Raw genomic sequence first — 10,032 nt, 5'->3', positions numbered from 1 at the left:
TGCAGTATTGTCAGGTGGGTTAAATCTCATTTATTTGTAATGTGCAGTTGACCTGAAATATGAGGAAACTTCTCACTTTATATTAAAGGTGCACTAAGGATTTATTATTTATGTTGGACAACATGTCAGTGTCGTTAGGTTTCATGCTGAAACTTATTATAAATTCAGCACCATGATAAAGCAAAGTAGAAACAGGTTTACCCTATTTACAGGTGAATAAATAATTCGACAGCACAAAGTCAAATTTACTGTGTGTTACTGAGATAAAGTGAGCGCAGTTTAGTTGGTCATGTGATCTCAAAATGGCAGCCACCATGAAGGTGAACCAACTTTTACTGTATGTTAAAAACAGGTTTTATTAGGGCCATTGATATGACTAAAATATGTCATGTGTGAGAACATTATTACAACATAATTGTCAAAATACCGTTCATTTATTAAAGTTTAACACATTTAAAGAGAATAAGTGCACCTTTAAATAACTGGCCAAAGTTATAAAGACCTTGTGTAAACATTGTTTAAAGTCTATGGTTTGCATTAATGCAGATTGGAGCAAGATGTAAACAAAAGCAAGACAACAGATCAGACCAACATTCTGCAGTGAGTATATTAAAGCAATAAGCCCCAAGAAGCAATGGGTTACCAGTGCATTTTATAACGGCTAAGGGGCGTTGTTAGGCACGACGCGAAGCGGAGTGCCTAAAACCCCCTTAGCCGTTATAAAATGCACTGGTAACCCACTGCTTCGCGGGGCTTATTGCGTTTATAAAACGGTTGCTTCAAATTATGTATAGCAGGATTTCATATAATAAAACACAGCAAATAAGTTGTAATTATATTAGTACAGATATTAGTCTTCCGCCAAACAAAGTAGTTCCTCAGACTCAAGTGTGTCTGCAACAGAGCGGTTCCCAAGCAAAACAGACGGAGCAAAGACACAATGAAAATATGATTCATTAAGACTGTGGTGTTTATTTTCATAAATTAACATTCATCTAATTTATACATTAACATTTATACCGTGCAACTGTTGACGTGTGGATCAAATATGCTTGGAAGCATGCTTAACACTTTCCCTGCCAGCGTTTTTTAAAAGAGTTGCCACCCAGCTTTAGTTAAACATTAATGCCTTACAGAAAAATTTTCTTCTTTAGATATATAAACATACAATATATCAAATGAAAGAACAGACCCTCTGCTTTCAAACAACAAAATAAAAACGTTTCGCCCTACCTTCAATTGTTCTTTTATCCTCTCAAATTTTGAGCAAAATGTTGGGATAATTCCATTTCTGTGAATGACATTTGTTAGAGATCCGATTCAGATCGCTGATCAAAAAATACACTTGAGTTTTAAAGTGTTGAGTGAAAGCAGCAGTGTTTATGTTGTGTATGATCGCCACCCAGTGGATAATATACGGTACAACTACTCCTCACGGAAGCATTAATCAACAAGAAAACTAAATAATATTTATTGACACTTATCTGGGTATCGCCATTAATTGTTCAATTGTTGAGGATTATAATTAATACAATATAATATAATTAGCCCACCCAATAAATCAAAATTGACAACAAAATCCGACATTTTGACAGTTATTTTCTACAGTACACAACAACAGTGGCGCAGTGATACAAGCTATGTAATACGGTTTGAGCCGTGGGTTTACCGGTGAGTTTTATCACAGCTGAGAATGCGTTTCAACCAATCAGAATGAAGAACCAGAACTGGCCGTTTTATAATATGATTTATACATTACCAGCATTAAAAATAAACCTATTATAACTATTAACTTTCTAAAACATAAACATGTAAAATGTTGTGTAGATCAGTGGTTCTGAGTGAGTTCTTGTAACACAGCACTGCACATTTTAGATGTTTCGCTTATTTGACAGAAGCAGTCCAGTAATAAGGTCTTCGTGTATTAAATATCTTTATACATGTTAGCATTGATATTCATCTGAATGATTGTGGCTCATTGGTTGTTAAAAGTTAAAGTAACAGTGGCCCACAACCCAAATTAGAAAAAATAGTCTTTTGTTTAACCTGCAAGTGATTTACATGCCAAAAGCCAAACGTTTTAGCTGACTAAATCTTCAAACTAATCCTTAAAATCTAGTCTCAAAGCCAACTGCCTTTCAGTGGACAGTATGGCGAGGTTGTTCAGCCTCTCATGAAAGATGACTGATTTGAACAATTTAATTATAACTTTAAATTAAACCTAACAAGAGCATCAGTCTTGAAAATAAATTTGAAAATTAGTGCTGACTTCTAAGACAAGTGACACATTTGTGCTTTCTCTAATTAAAAAGAGTCACAGCAAATAGCATTTTTACTACTCAGAAGCACGCCCACACGGGTGGTAGGTATGCTTGTCAATGATAGACAAGTAGTAATCTGTGTATCTACTAATGAAATTGTTCCTTCAAGAGACTACAGCACACAGGTAGTGGACTTTTTATGAGGGCTAAAAAACATCAATTAATGCAAATCAAAATAGTAATAATAATAATAATGGAGACAGTAATACAAGTACACAGAATTAAATAAAGTTAAGTACGGTAATGTGAAATATATAGTGAAGCATCTGTTGACTCTGATAAGTACAACCCTAAGAATTGTAGGCCATTTGCAGTTATAATGGTATAGATGCACAGGGTCAATATAGGACCATTCAAACCAAACTATTATCACTTTTTATGCTGATGAGCTGAAGGTGTGTTAGGGAAAGGGGGACATCAAAAATGTGCAATGCTGGGGACTCCAGGATTATAACTAAGATATAGTGTGGATATATTGTTGAAAACAGATAAAAACATTTCTTTTTTCCAAACTCAGACTGCAGCAGCAGGTTCAGATGAAACTCAAGCTAGTGGATCAAATCAAAACACAGCAGAATCTCATGAAATGCAATCTCTACTGAAGACTGAAGGTCAGGATGCTGGAGGAACTGGAAGTACAGCAGAAACTCAGCTTGATTCAGTGAAATCACAAACATGAGAGAATATCATTGAGATTCATCACAAAGACTATGACTGTTAGAGCAAACATCTCATGAACTCTGACAGACTAACCCCTATTCAGACATTAATTGCTTCTCATGAGGATGTCTGTAAAAGTAATTTTGAATGGCTCCTTGGTGATTAAACTTGCGGTGGATATGTGAGTTTATAATTTGAAACCCCAGAGGCGGTCTTAACATTTTAAAATGCACCTTTTTTAAAGTACCTTTTTAAGTCAGATTCCATCCCTGTTATAAAGGTAGATCCCTGTTTTCTACCTTTATAAAACTTAAAGAGCAAGGACATTTAGGAAAACAATTCCAAAATCTTGGATTGCTTGAGAGTGAGTAAATCATGGGGTAATTTTGATATTTGGCTGGAGTATCCCTTTAAGACTCTTTTTTATGTAATGCAGATGGCTTTATTTTTTTTGTTTACTTACTATTTTTTTCTTTTTGAGATTTGTACATATGTGTAAATATGAGCAAGAGTTAATTAATTTTGTAGTTAAACGTTTGTTTTGTATTAATACAGTATGTTTGACTTTTAAGATTCAGCCCTGCTGTAACTTTAAAATATAAACAAAATAAATCTGCAAAAAAGATTCATGATTGGCTGTATTTTGAGTCTACAATAATAAATGGGATTACAACATCAGTAATTCTGCAATTACTGGTCTGAAACTATAAAACAGAATTTTTTAAGTAATTATTTGTGCATCTGAATCAAATATTTTGATCTTCCTCGTCTTCTTTTCAGTGTGCAGGCAGCAATCCTCTTGTTTGCATCTTATTGCAGCTTACACTGAAAAAATGATTCATTCAATTTACTAAATTTAAGGTAAGTGGCTGCAATCAATTTAAGCTACATTTAAACAACAAAAACAAGTTAAATAAAACAAAATAAAAAAACTTTTGTTTAAGTGTAGCTTATGTAAGGGATCTCAGGTTTCGGAAGGAGAACAAAACTGCAATCGTTCCCCGGTTTCGGACACAATAGGTCTGAGAGCGTTGCTAGAGTATGAATATATTGTATTGCAATATGGAGCGTTTAAGTATTAACCTTAAATCAAAACTAAACAACAGATTTGTAAATGAAAAGGTTTAATTACAGTACTGACTTAAAGTTACAGTTGAAATGGTTACACTATAAATGCATGAAATGGTAAATAATACAAACAATTGACTGTTTCCAATGTATGTGAGATATTACCTGATAAGATAGAGAACAGAGAAAGAAAGTTTAGAAGAAAGAGATTCACACTTGAGAACTGAAATCTAGGCCTAATGGCCCGAACCCCAGAACTTAGGTGAAGAAAGAAAGGAAAGGGGAAAAGGCCAATGCAAGGCAAAAGCTAAAATGCAAAGGTCCAGAGCTCATAAAAACCTTGACCTTTATCCTCTATCTCTTGACCATGTGACTAAGCCTAACTTGATACATTCAAATTGACCAATCAGAAGATCACCTTTAACCCCCACTGTACTTGACCAAACCCAACATAATACATTCAACTGACCAATCAGAAGACCATCTTTAACCCCCACTGTATTGGATAAACAGCTGTAACAATAGTCTTTGATCAGCACAGGGGGTTGTGCCAAGTTGTAACCAAGTATTAAGTTCCTTCAATTTTAATCTTACAATCCGCCCTTTGGCAACATGGGCTACACGTAAGAAGATCCATGATGACACAGTTCATAAGATTATGCTTTCAGTTGTGTGCAGTGGTCATCTTCAGACTTATTGTCCAAACTGGTTGCTGGTTGATGAGACTTGAAGACGTCCTTCTCCTTTCAGCCCTGCATGAAAGGCTTCACCGAATGGAATTGCACTTTTCATAGTTATGCAGATTTCCATCGATACTTCACACTTTCACAAGAACAGGCCCTGAAGGGGGTTTCACTTTTGTCCTTCTCTTTGAGGCAACACCCAAGATGTGAAACAGCAGGAATACTGTGATTCAAGCAAATGGCACAACAAAAGGCAAAGCATATGGCATTTGTTACTCAAGTTTTAAATGGTCAGATTGGTCTTCAGCCTACAATCTCTGTCAAATACATTAAAACATGGTCAAGGTGAGAATAAAAGAAAAAACAATAAAAGCTCTTACATTGTTTTTGGAAACATGTCACTACAATGCTTTTTTAACTTAGTAAATGTTATTTTTAACAACCCAGTTTGTCAGAAGGGGCAACAACAACAATATATTCAGTGTAATCAAATACATGATATTTAAAGATCTTAATTTTCCAGTATAACCATTATTAATGAAATGAACAAGATGAAAACAAAGAACATGATAGTTTTAAATGTCTTGCATAAAAAGCAAATTATGTGTGAAACATAATAGCAAAATTAATGAAATTATTACACATAGGAAATAACTCTATCAAGATTTCAGTATTTGAGACATAAAACTAATCAAACTTTTGAAAAGAAACCAAAACAGATGCTTAAAATCAGACCGTTTGAAATAATGACTAAATTGAGGCTAATTGTGTTTGCTATGTGTGAATTTAACTGAGGCTATGTGTGAATACCATGCTGCAACAAAGGTGAGGAAGTTAAGATTGTGATGCAAATTTGGTCCTGTTGTTAAACAGGGAGCCATTTTGATATTATAAGTTTGAGATTGTAATCTGGCTCTGTAAATCTTCTCACACCCATGTTTTTAGTTAAGCATGGTAAAAGTGCTACTGGATCCTGTTGTGAGGTAAAACATTTTCATTAATGTAATTATATAACACAATGTAGCCACATGGCATTTTTGTGCTCCTCTTTATGGTCTTACTGCAGCTATACAAGGAATAGCAGAGTTTACCACTTAGGAGACAAATCTTTCAACATAGAAACACATACAACTTGAAACTGGTAGACAATTTCAAGAGCAAAAGTTATTCCATTAACACAAGACAACTGGTCTAGAACACATGTAGCTTCAACAACCTCTCACTTAAATGTTTTTTTCAAACACTTACAGTGGAAACAGTCAAGTGTTACAAGAAATTAACTTCATTAGCCTATGTGTACATATAGTACAACAAACAACTAGAATTTGTGTTCTAAAGAAACAACAATGCATTACGAACAATTACAAATCAGGAAATGCAAACAGGATCATCTATGAGAATGTTAAACACATGCTAACTGGCTGCTAAGCCACTAGCAAGTGAGGTTAACAGCTGGAGTCCTTGCATGAACAATGCAGTTAACTCAGTAAGAGTTTTACCTGCAAAACCAGATTGCTTACATCTGCCCTTAGAAAGTGATTTCCTACATTTCAAATAATAAGGTGGAGGTCTGCCCCTGCCCAGTGACCAGCATTTCTCCTCTGTATGGCCTATTTTATGACAGGAACTACAAAGCCTGTTCATTTTACCACCGGGTCTGCAGCTTGGTTCTACTGGAGTTTCAGGAGGTCTGTGACTCTCTAATGCTTCATTCACATCATGCGGTTCTTTTCCAGCATGTTGATGCATCACCCCAATTGCTGAAATAGGAACACTTTTCTGGGTTCTGGAAAATACATTCTCTTTAGTACAAGTAGCATCTTTTTTATTCCCATAGCTGTTAAGCGTTTGGGGAGACTTAGTGTCTCGCACAATTAGTTTAGCCCTTACATCTGCAACAATGTCTTTATACTTCTCACACTGTTTAGCCAGGGCTAACTGCTCAGATGATAGTTGATCTATCTGAGTTTGAAGATTTTGGATCTTTGCCTCTGACTTTTGTAATTCAGCATTTTTGATATTCAATTCAACACACTTAGAATTCAGGATAGACTTAACCTGTCCATCCATTTTACGTAGCTCCAAGCACTTCATGTAATTCAAAGCCTCAATGATTTCAGCATGTTTGGATTTTCTTTGTTCACTACCAACCATGCGCCACCATGTGAGAATATCATTAGCGTAGTAATCCAGACCCTTTCTATATAATTTAGAAAGTGTAGGTTCAACTTTCTCGCTCCATAAATCAAACAATATATCATTACTGGAGTTATTCCCTTCCATCCCGAGGAGATAATCTGAAATAATCTCTAACTGTACAACAAATAGGATATTTAAGGTCCTTCTTATTTCTGTTTCACACAATTCAAGCAAATGGAGATTTCACTAACCATGCCATGAAACAATGAAAACAGACTTACCCACTGTGTGGTCAGAAGGCCTTTAATCCATTCACAGGATTAACCGTGATAAAGTCCTTATTCAGTTGATCAATCAGAGTAAAACTCAGAAAACTCACCGCAAGGGATCCCCGTACGGGCCACCAAACTGTAAGGGATCTCAGGTTTCGGAAGGAGAACAAAACTGCAATCGTTCCCCGGTTTCGGACACAATAGGTCTGAGAGCGTTGCTAGAGTATGAATATATTGTATTGCAATATGGAGCGTTTAAGTATTAACCTTAAATCAAAACTAAACAACAGATTTGTAAATGAAAAGGTTTAATTACAGTACTGACTTAAAGTTACAGTTGAAATGGTTACACTATAAATGCATGAAATGGTAAATAATACAAACAATTGACTGTTTCCAATGTATGTGAGATATTACCTGATAAGATAGAGAACAGAGAAAGAAAGTTTAGAAGAAAGAGATTCACACTTGAGAACTGAAATCTAGGCCTAATGGCCCGAACCCCAGAACTTAGGTGAAGAAAGAAAGGAAAGGGGAAAAGGCCAATGCAAGGCAAAAGCTAAAATGCAAAGGCCCAGAGCTCATAAAAACCTTGACCTTTATCCTCTATCTCTTGACCATGTGACTAAGCCTAACTTGATACATTCAAATTGACCAATCAGAAGATCACCTTTAACCCCCACTGTACTTGACCAAACCCAACATAATACATTCAACTGACCAATCAGAAGACCATCTTTAACCCCCACTGTATTGGATAAACAGCTGTAACAATAGTCTTTGATCAGCACAGGGGGTTGTGCCAAGTTGTAACCAAGTATTAAGTTCCTTCAATTTTAATCTTACACTTAAATAAATGGATTGCAACCACTTATCTTAAAAAATAAATTGAATGAATCATTTTTTCAGTGCATGTATCATTATGGTATGCAAATATTAAAAATATATGTGATATATTATTGATTTACAGATTTCTACATAAAAATATCCTACATAATTTAAAGAACATTGTGTGTAATATAATCATATTATCTTCAATATTAACTAAGATATAATGTTAATATGAAATCAATGAGTGACATCATACATAATGCTCATAGTCAAACAGGGTCACATATATTTTATATTGGGGGCATGAAGGTTTATCGGTTGAATCTGTCTGATGACAAACTGTACAAAGTACATTCAACTTAAAAAAGCAAATGCTTTAGTTTTTCACAGATACCTCAACACACAAATCTCAAGTAATGATGACTATTAAAATCTCTTGAAGTAAACAACAAAAAAATAATTACCAATGATAACGAAAACTAGGGAAAAGGGTACTATAGATGTACAATTTTGTTTCTAAAGAAACAAAACATTTTACTGTACCTTAAAGGAACAGTATGTAGGATTGTGGCCAAAACTGGTATTGCAATCACAAAACTTGTGGCTAAAACTGGTACTGCAATCACACAACTGGTGGCCAATACACAACATGACAACATAAACATCAGTTGAGGGCTGCAACTCCACTTTTTAAATGACAATATCCTGGCCAGACAACTGTTGTCAGTGATATAAGTAGTTGAAATGAAAATAATTTCTTAATGTCTAGTGACATATCAGGACCATTTTATGATTAATTGATATACATTTCTTACATACTGTTCCTTTAATGTACACAATAGGTTCTTATAGAGTACGAATATGTACCCAGAACATGCTATACAGCTACTAAGTAGAGGTACAAAGTTGAAAGTTGTTTCAATTAAAGGAACTGAACTGTACCTGGTGAACAACACTATTTAGCAAAGCTGAATCCTCTTTGATTAACTTACATTAAAAGTGGAAAACATGAAGGTTCAGGAGCCTCATCCCTAATGGGCAAGTGTAGCAAATTCACAAATTTTATTAATCATTTATTGACGTCAACCCAAAATTACATTTTCAAAATTGACTAGTTTGACTTAATTGTCTTTCATATCTTACCTCCTACATGGGAACATGATCCAGTATGGATTGTACCGATTCCACCTTACAAAATACAGACTGATTATAAAAAAAACTTACAAAAAATAAAAAATAAAATGTAACACAAAAAATCAAGGCAAATAGAGGTAGAAACAGAAATAAATGTTTGATATTGTAAAGAACACCTAAAACTGAAAAACATTTAGAGGCCTAATAAATTCATATAATTGAATAATCAATTGAAAAACGCTTTGGAAAAGGAGAGGGGCCAACTACCAAAACACACGTATAGCCAATTAGCAGTAAGGAGCGTGTCTAGTAACCGAAATCCTTGCCGGGTTGCGTATGTGTGGGGCGGGTCTTTTAAAAGAAGGTCCAGATTCTATTGGGGTAGGGGCGTCTTTGTTTAGGTGATTTCGAATATCAACATTGACTTTCAAACATTGTGCACTCCGGCTTTAAGTGGCTTAATTAAATTAAATGATCTCATTTGTACGGAAACTGCAAGACTTGGGCACAACGTGAAGCCTGTCTACGCTCCGCGTTTTGCTGCTCTACGCATGGCTCTCCTATTGAAAATGATCTAGACACCCGCCTGAATATTAAAATATGTATTTAATATTCATGAAATCTGTATAAATCATGATGCGTGCCGGATTCGACAGTTTGTGTGACGTGTTTGCTGTGGCGGAGCAAGGGATTTTTCATAGGGGTGGCCAGGCAGTGGCCAGCAGTTACTCTGGGGTGCCACATAAAATCTCTATCATCCTATTAAGATGCAGTGTTTTGTATTTCACAATTTATGTTTTCTTTTAAAAAGGGGCTATGACTTGTTTTTTATTTTATTATGCATTTTAAATTGTAGGCAACATGCAATTTGAAGACGTTTGATAAAATACAGAGAGGTGAAGTCGTGTGTCTTTCCAGATCCCC

Source organism: Misgurnus anguillicaudatus, unplaced genomic scaffold (genome assembly GCF_027580225.2).
Source record: "Misgurnus anguillicaudatus unplaced genomic scaffold, ASM2758022v2 HiC_scaffold_29, whole genome shotgun sequence".
Lineage (NCBI taxonomy): Eukaryota > Metazoa > Chordata > Actinopteri > Cypriniformes > Cobitidae > Misgurnus > Misgurnus anguillicaudatus.
This window is presented reverse-complemented; position numbering follows the sequence as displayed.